Source organism: Coenobita brevimanus, chromosome 15 (assembly GCF_032717465.1).
Source record: "Coenobita brevimanus isolate Jiangsu-jjx chromosome 15, ASM3271746v2, whole genome shotgun sequence".
NCBI lineage: Eukaryota > Metazoa > Arthropoda > Malacostraca > Decapoda > Coenobitidae > Coenobita > Coenobita brevimanus.
In genome coordinates, this window is record NC_136968.1 from 14,211,770 (window position 1) to 14,220,489 (window position 8,720).

Genomic DNA, 8,720 nt, shown 5'->3' on the forward strand with positions numbered 1-8,720 from the left:
TTTTTAAGGCGACTTCTCGTCCTAAAAACACTAGCGACAAGCGGGGTCCTCTTTCTAGACCGGAAGTAAAGCACCAACAAAGGAACAGGACATAAAAACCAGGCAGTACACCTTAACACATCTATTACCTTAATGCTAACCGTTACAATACAACACAGAGTGATATTTGAGATACAGGGAAACAGGGACACAGAGTTAACATTCAGCACCACAAAATATAGGTATACTCAGTACACACTACAATGCTCATACAGGGATATCTTGAATTATATATGGTATTGTCTATGTGTCAGTTTTAGGCAGGATATACACTGAACTGATCACAAAGGGGATAAACAAGATTGGGAGTCTGTAGGGGAAATATTACTATTAATAAGATAGGGTGCGGATAGCGACACTTGACACAGTCACCTGGTCACGGCGACACTCACACTTAGGCTTTTGACCGGCCCACGCACCCTAGCTTTATGCGTTCTCAGAAAGTTCTTTTATTGGGGGGACTTGGATAATTACTCTAAGGTTCATTCTCTGTCCTGCCGACACTGAGTTCTTTTGGACTATTGGTAACTGCACTGTTCTTCACTTAGTCACTGTTCACTGTTCTTTTCCCCGATTTGTTCTTGACACAAGGGGCGTCACTATTTACCTGTATCTCCTGGGTAATGTTCACTCCGTGACAAGGGCGTGAGGGTAGAGCCCTAGGGGGACCCGGCCTGCAGAGGGCAAGGGATTACCCGCAGGGGAGTCACTGCCCGGGTCACACTCGTCGGTGGGGTGCAGGGAGGCCCTCCCGTCTGGGGGCCTCGACCTGAGAGGTGGCCCTCGAGTTGGGGCCTCGTCGGTGTGGTGCAGGAAGGCCCTCCTGTCTGGGGGCCTCGACCTGGGAGGTGGCCCTCGAGTTGGGCCTCGTCGGTGTGGTGCAGGGAGACCCTCCTGTCTGGGGGCCGCGACCTGAGAGGTGGCCCTCGGGACTGCGGCCGAACAGCTGGAGCAGTCGGGCCTGTCGTCTCTGGCTCCGTGGAGCGAGGGAGCCGGGATCGCCTTTGTCGGGAGCTGGTGGGTCTGGCCTGGGTGTCCTGGGACTGCGGGCGCCTAGGGGGAGAAGCGCCGACAGGGCTGGGCTGCGGCAGCTTCTTCGGGACTCGGGCAGAAACAAGGATCTCCCAGGGGTGGGAGGTACGTCCGATATCGGGCCTTGCCACCACTCTAGTGTCACCTCTGGGGCTATATTCCCGGGTGGTGATGAAAGGCTCCCACAAGGGGAAGAGGCTGTAGAAGAACTCACGTCACTCGTGTCCTCTCTGGTACATCCTGAGGCCGGAGCCTTGGGTCACCTTACCCTGGTACGTACGTTGGCTGGGGCCGTGAGCTTACCCGGCGTACAAGGAGCAACTGAAGGGCGTACAGGGCTGCTCCTTCCCCGCCACGTATAGGGACCGTCGGCGCGGTATTGCTCCTGTAGTAGGGGACAAGCCGGAGTGAGGGGCACAGAGGCCACACTCTCTCCAGTACGTACTGAGGCTATCTTCAGGGGCTTCTCTACCCTGGTACGTGCCACGGCCGGAGCTGGATGCCTACCCGTCTTACAGAGAGCAACTGAAGGGCGTACAGGGCCGCTCCTTCCCCGCCACGTATAGGGACCATCAGCGCAGTGTTGCTCCTGTAGTAGGGAAAAGCTACACGTACGATAGCAGGGGCTCTTTACCCTGGTATGTACTCTGGCCGTAGCCGGGAGCTGATCTTTCCGACCAGAAGCAACTGAAGGGCGTACAGGGCCGCTCCTTCCCCGCCATGTATAGGGACTGTCAGTGCGGTGTTGCTCCTGTAGGAGAGAACAGCAGGAGAGGGATGCACTGGGGCAACTCTCTCTCCGGGGTGTACTAAGGCCGGAGCCTTGGGTCGCCTTACCCTCGTACACTTTATTAGGCCGTAGCCTTGGGCCTCCTGCCCTAGAGGATGTAACAATTGACGTCAATACGGTGTTACTTGGGACTGAAGCTAGTTCAGTCCCACCCCTTTTCTGACGATGGATGTCCCGCTCGCAAGGTAGTTGCCTTTCCCCGGTCACCTGGTGTTGGGGCAGTTGCGGGGAACAAGGGCCCAGGACCGTAGTGTCCTGGTGACCCTCTTGATCGGGGTCATTAACCCCACCGTTGTATCCTCCTGGGGTGGTGGTGCGGTGGCGGCCCGGTGGTGGGGTGGGGGGTGGTGGGGTGGGGTGTGGTGAGGTGGGAGGTCCGGCGGCGGGCATTTTAAGAATATTGTTTGCAATATATATTTTACTGCTCTGGAGGATACATAGCTCTCACCTCCCTCCTCCCTCCTCCCTTTCATATCCCCCTTCCTCCCACCGATTCCCCACCTCTCTACCTCCCACCCTCCACTCTCCCTACAATCCCCCACCCCCTACTTCCTCCACCCTCCTACCTCCCACCGATCCCCCACCCCTCTACCTCCCACCCTCCACCCTCCACTCTCCCTCCAATCCCCCACCCCCCTCCAATCCCCCACCCCCTGCCTCCCGCCTATGCACATAGCTGGCGCGTCGCAGGCAAGCAAGAGATCTCCGCGTTGTATGTCTCAATATTTATTCATTTCCTGGGTGTTAGAGTGTCTGATTGAGGGAAAATAATTACAGACTTATGATTTTAGGTTTCTAAGGTTGTTTCTGTAGCCTTTTATACACGTACCATGCATTTATTTGTTACCAGGCGGACACACATCTGAAGCAAGTTTTGCCTTTCTCATTGACAAATGATTGTTAGTGTCTCCATACTCTTTTCTGATTTATATTTCAAGAGATTCTCACATTTCCTGGTTATACTTATAACACCGTCAATTTTGAGAAATAACTAATATTTTATCACTGTCTCTACTGCTGCCTGTAAGTACACAGGATGATAGAGTTAGCAACAATAAAATAAACATATGAAAAGGCAAGCTCGTAGGCTTACCCCCACAGCCTTTGATAGTACTAAGCAAAATAAGTGCAAAGTAAAATTAAAATGCCTGCCACCAGACAACCCACCCCGCCACCCACCACCCCACCACCGGGCCACCGCCACACCACCACCCCAGGAAGACACAATGGGGGGGCTAGTGACCCAGGGCAAGAGGGTCACCCGTCCACTACTGACCTGCGCCCCTTTTCCCCGCAACTGCCCCGACACCAGGTGAACAAAGATCGGTAACGACCTTGCAGGCGGGACAACCATCGTCAGCAGCGGGGTGGGACTGAACAGGTTTCAGTCCCAAGTAACGTTTTGGCGACGGCCATAGTTACACCCTCAAGGGCAGGAGGCCCAAGGCTACGGCCTAGAGTGAGCACCGAGGCGCCAGCACCCTCAGCCACGTCCAGGGTAGGAGGCCCTATAGTGTGCACCGAGGTGTCAGTGCCCTCAGCCACGTCCAGGGTAGGAGGCCCTATAGTGAGCACCGAGGTGTCAGTGCCATCAGCCACGTCCAGGGCAGGAGGCCCAATAGTGTGCCCCAAGATGTCAGTGCCCTCAGCCACTTCCAGGGCAAGAGGCCCTATAGTGAGCACCGAGGTGTCAGTGCCCTCAGCCACGTCCAGGGCAGGAGGCCCAATAGTGTGCACCGAGGTGTCAGTGCCCCCAGCCACTTCCAGGGCAGGAGGCCCTATAGTGAGCACCGAGGTGTCAGTGCCCTCAGCCACGTCCAGGGCAGGAGGCCCAATAGTGTGCACCGAGGTACCCTCAGCCACTCCAAGGACAGGAGGCCCTAGCAGACAGCTAGAAGTGGGTCCCAGGGTGAAAAGACCTGGAGCCACGGCTGTGACAGACCCAGGAGAGAGAGTTGCCTCTGTGCTTCCCTCCCTGTATATAGGAGAGGACACGGCCTCCGTGTACACTCAGCCTACCTCGTTCCCCTGTGGGAACTGCTCGTCACCACCCGGGAGTGTTGCCCCGGAGGTGTCGCCAGAGTTGTGGCAAAGTCCGAGACTGGACCTGCCTTCCATGCCTGGGAAATCTCTGTCCTTTGCAGGCACCAGCAGGAGACGAGGCCGCAGTCCAATCCTGACGGCGCGTCCCCTGGCAGACAACCGCACCCCCAGGACCCCCAGGCGAGCCCAGCAGACTACAGGCGAGGGCGACCCCGACTCCCTCACCCCGCGGAGCCACCGACGCGAGGCCCACCTCCTCCAGCTGTTTGGCCCCAGTCCTGTGGGCCACCTCTCAGGTCGAGGCCCCCAGACAGGAGGGCCTCTCTGCACCCCACCAACGAGGCCCCGATGTAAGGGCCTTCCTTCAGGTCGAGGCCCCCAGACAGGAGGGCCTCCCTGCACCCCACCAACGAGGCCCCGATGTAAGGGCCTTCCTTCAGGTCGAGGCCCCCAGACAGGAGGGCCTCCCTGCACCCCACCAACGAGGCCCTGAGGTAAGGGCCTTCCTTCAGGGTGAGGCCCCCAGACAGGAGGGCCTCCCTGCACCTCACCGACGGCCCGGACCCGGGCAGTGACTCCCCTGCGGATAATGTGTTGCGCGTTACAGGCAAAGTCCCTCTGAGGTCCTCTCCTCACGCCCGACGACAGAGTGTAACAACCCAGGAAACACAGGTAAATAAGTGACGACCCTTATACCGAAAATAAGCCAGGGGAAGAAGAACAGTGAACAGTGACAGAGTGTGATTAATGTAAAACCAGTGACATTCATTCATTCATTGCCAGACGCCATGCATCCCAAACGGGGTGGCCAAGGGCTTAGAGTTAATTGTTTTACAGGGAGGGGCACTAATCCTCCACCAACCCCACATGACACGTAGGGATGCCAACAGCATCTGGTGTTCCCAGGCGGTCACCCATCCAAGTACTAACCAGACCCAACGTTGCTTAACTTCGCTGATTGGGCGGGAAGCGGTGTACTCAACGTGGTATGGCCGTTGGCTAAAACCAGTGACAATTGTTATTAATCCAAAAGAATTACATTCCCAGCAGAGTAGAAAATACTTAGACCACCAGTCATAGAAAGCAGAGTAATTACACCTGTCCCAGAATAAAAGAGCTTTCTGTAATTGTGTATGAAGATCAGGGTGCGCAGGAGAATCAGAAGCCTGTGTAAAGTGCCGCCGCGACCAGGTAACTGTGTCGAGTGTCGTGATCCGCACCCTGTCTTCTTTATAGTAATATTCCCCCCACGGACTCTTAACCTTGTTTATTCCCCATGTTATCAAGTGCATATATGTTTTGGGTTTAAATGAAATACTGGTATCTCCATATAAATAACTAAAGACATTGGTATACATGTATCATATCGTGTGTTAAGTGCAACTGTATTTTGTGCTATCAAAGTCTAACTCTGTGTCCCTTTATCCTGTATCTTAAATATCACTCAGAGTTATATTGTAACGGTTTTAGAATTAAGGCAATAGATGTGTTCAGGTATACTGCCTAGTTTTTGTCCTGTTCCTCTGTTGGTGCTTTACTTCCGGTCCGGAAAGAGGACCTCGCTCAGTCGCTAGTGTTTTTAGGACGAGGAGTCGACCTAAAAACACTCAGCATAACACTGGTGGCAAGCGGTGGTTCTGGATCCGAGTAAAAGCACGGAGGAACGAAAAAGGAAACTTGCACAATGGCAGCCAAACCGCACATTCAATTGCCGAAATTCAACACGGACCAATGTGACATTGATGTGTATTTAGATATGATTAAACCCCTCTTAGACATAGGGTTTGACTCGGACAAGGAAAAAATTGCAGTCACACTGCCTAACCTGGGAAAAATAATCGCCACCGTCACACCAAAAGTCGTCCCAGAACTGACATGAGACCAGTTCTCACAAATTGTGAGACAGGCTTTCATGCCTTCCATGGGCAGAGTTGTCGCTCTCTCGCAGCTCGACGCCCTCACCTACGACGATAACCTAGACGACACTTTCGTCCAGGCTCGGCGCCTCGTCAGCGCCGCTTATCCCGAGGCAGCAATGAATACTCGGGATACCCACACATTTAATGCTCTGCTGAGGATTCTCCCTAGCACAGTCAGGGAGCACTTTTCTATCTATGATCCCTCAGGGGACATGGATCAGACGTCTCCTCGCCGCCCGTTCCACACCACAACCCCTTCACGCAGCGACAAGATTCCCCACAGGCCACAACCCCCCACCAAAACCTAAGCCGCCACCTCACCAGCCGCCTACAGAGCCGCTTCCTACCGTGCCCAGGGCTTACCCACAAAAGAAACGCCCAAACCCCAGGGAACAAGGCAACCTGATTACCATAAACCCTTGGGAATTCACGGCCTGCAGTCGCACCTGCCCCCTGCACGACATAAGAGAGCAGCTCAAGGCAAGCAAGTGCAGGAATTTCCACCAGGGGCGCAAGAAAGTCTCCTCGTTAGACGATGATGCCCGGGAAGACGACGCTCCGCCACTACTCTACCCAGGACTGGACGACGACGAACACGACAATCACACCCAACCTCAGCAGATGGATTTTTAGGCCCGCCCCCGCACCTCCCCACGGTGGCGGGGGCCACCTCACACAACTACAGACCCCCAGTCTACAACAAGATTTGGCTGAACGGGGTCAAGGCAAGACTACTGGTGGATACGGGAGCAGCCAGGTCATGCCTCTACTCCCATTTCTACTCCCGCCTAACCTCAGCATTCGGCCCACTCCTCCCCACCTCAGCCAACCTCGTAGACGCAGGGGATGGCCCTCTACCCATCCGTGGGGAAACCCGGGCCCTACAAACCAGAACTCACCAACGAGTGTCTACCAACCACCCCTTCATCATATTTGATTCTACATGTAATCAATATGATGGATATCTTGGGCTGGACCTCCTCCAGAAACTCCACGCGACCATAGATTGTCATCAGCGTCACCTCCACTTCAGTCCAGCCCGCCCCAACCAAGCATCCATCAATAAGGGAAACAAAAACCGAAGGAAAACGAAAAACAACACCACCACCCCCACACCACCCACACACACACACCCCTACAACACTCACCTGCCCCAACCCACCTGTTCATGTAACCCCACCCCAGCCTCACTCAACACCTCACTTCATCCCCCTCCATCCCCATCTCCCATTCCACCCCTACAACCCCCCCTCTCCATCCTTCCCTGCCACTATCGCTTCCACAATTACCATTCCACCTCACCACGAAGCTTGAGTGACACTCAACAGACCCTTAGGTACATCAGTTCTTTTCTCTCCATCCATACCCACCGGACCCCTATCATCCTGTCTAGTGTTCCCCACCTTCCTTCCCCCCCACGCCCAACAAATCCGTATCGCAAACCTCGCCACAACACCTTTAACTCTGCTACGAAGACTCATCATTGGCGATACGGAAGAAGCAGAACCATGCCCAGCACCACCCCACAATCACCCCACTCTCCCCAACCTACCATCACATCTATCCTCTTCCCAAACCAAAAATCTCCGACAACTACTCCTGGACTTTCAGGACCTATTCTCCGCCGGCCCAACCGATCTTGGCCACACCACCTATCTCAGCCACGAGATTCATACTACAGGACCTCCTATTCGCCAACCATCACGCAGAAAAAAAAAAAAAACAACGGGCAGAAGAAGACCGGCAGGTCCAGGATATGCTCGATGCAGGTGTCATCTCAAACTCCACTAGACCATGGTCCTCACCTGTTGTACTCGTGCGAAAGAAAGACGGAACCATGCGTTTCTGCGTCGATTACCGCAGAGTGAATGACGTTACAGTCAAAGACGCTACACCACTACCCAGGATCGAAGACTCTCTGGACTCCCTCCACGGATCGACATGGTTCTCTACCCTAGACCTGCAATCAGGCTATTGGCAAGTCCTAGTCCACCTCAATGACAAACACAAAACCGCCTTCTCAACATCAAACGGGAAGCACTATGAATTTAACGTCCTTCCCTTCGGACTCTGCAACGCCCCCGCCACATTTTCCCACCTCATGGAATCTGTTCTGAGCGGGCTCACCTGGGAAACCTGTTTGGCTTACCTAGACGACGTCATCGTCTTCAGCCACACCTGGGCCGACCACCTCCACCACCTCAAACAGGTATTCCAGCGTATATGCCAGGCCGGGCTCAAACTAAAACCCACAAAATGTGTTTTAGCAGAACGCTCAGTCTTCTTCCTTGGACACCTGATCAATGCAGAAGGCATCTCTCCCGACCCCGACAAGCTATGTGCAATTGCCGACATCCGCCTACCTCGCGATGTGCACGAAACCAGAGCCTTCCTAGGTTTAACCTCCTATTACCGGCGTTTCGTGAAAGGTTTTGCAGACATCGCCAAACCTTTGCATGATCTCACCAAGAAAGGAGAACCTTTCGTCTGGACAGAACCCAGGAAGAACGCATTCACTTCCCTCAAGTCCAAGCTGACCTCCGCCCCAGTTGTCGCCTTCCCAGACTACAACCTGCCCTTCCGTCTATATACCGACGTCTCACTCCTCGCCATAGGAGCTGTCCTTGCCCAAGTTCAAGACGGGCGTGAGCATATCATTGCCTGTGCCAGCCGCACCTTAAACCCTGCGGAGAGAAATTACACGGCTACCAAACGTGAATGCCTGGGAATTATCTGGTCCCCCAATTACTTCCGCTCATATATCTCAGGCACCCACGTGATTATCATTACCGATCACCAATCCCTACAGTGGTTACGCCAGTCCAACACCACCAACGCACAACTCATACGATGGTGAAAAGCTCTCGAGGAATATGACTTTGAGATATCATACCGTC

At 54.3% G+C, this 8,720-nt stretch overlaps 1 non-coding gene across 1 annotated transcript; it reads right to left on the reverse strand.

Moving 5' to 3' along the window:
• Positions 1-4,785: 4,785 nt before the first annotated feature.
• LOC145390812 (5S ribosomal RNA) lies at positions 4,786-4,904 on the reverse strand. Its single transcript, XR_013895725.1, has one exon. It is a non-coding gene; the product is annotated as a 5S ribosomal RNA (ribosomal RNA).
• Between the last annotated feature and the right edge of the window lie 3,816 nt (positions 4,905-8,720).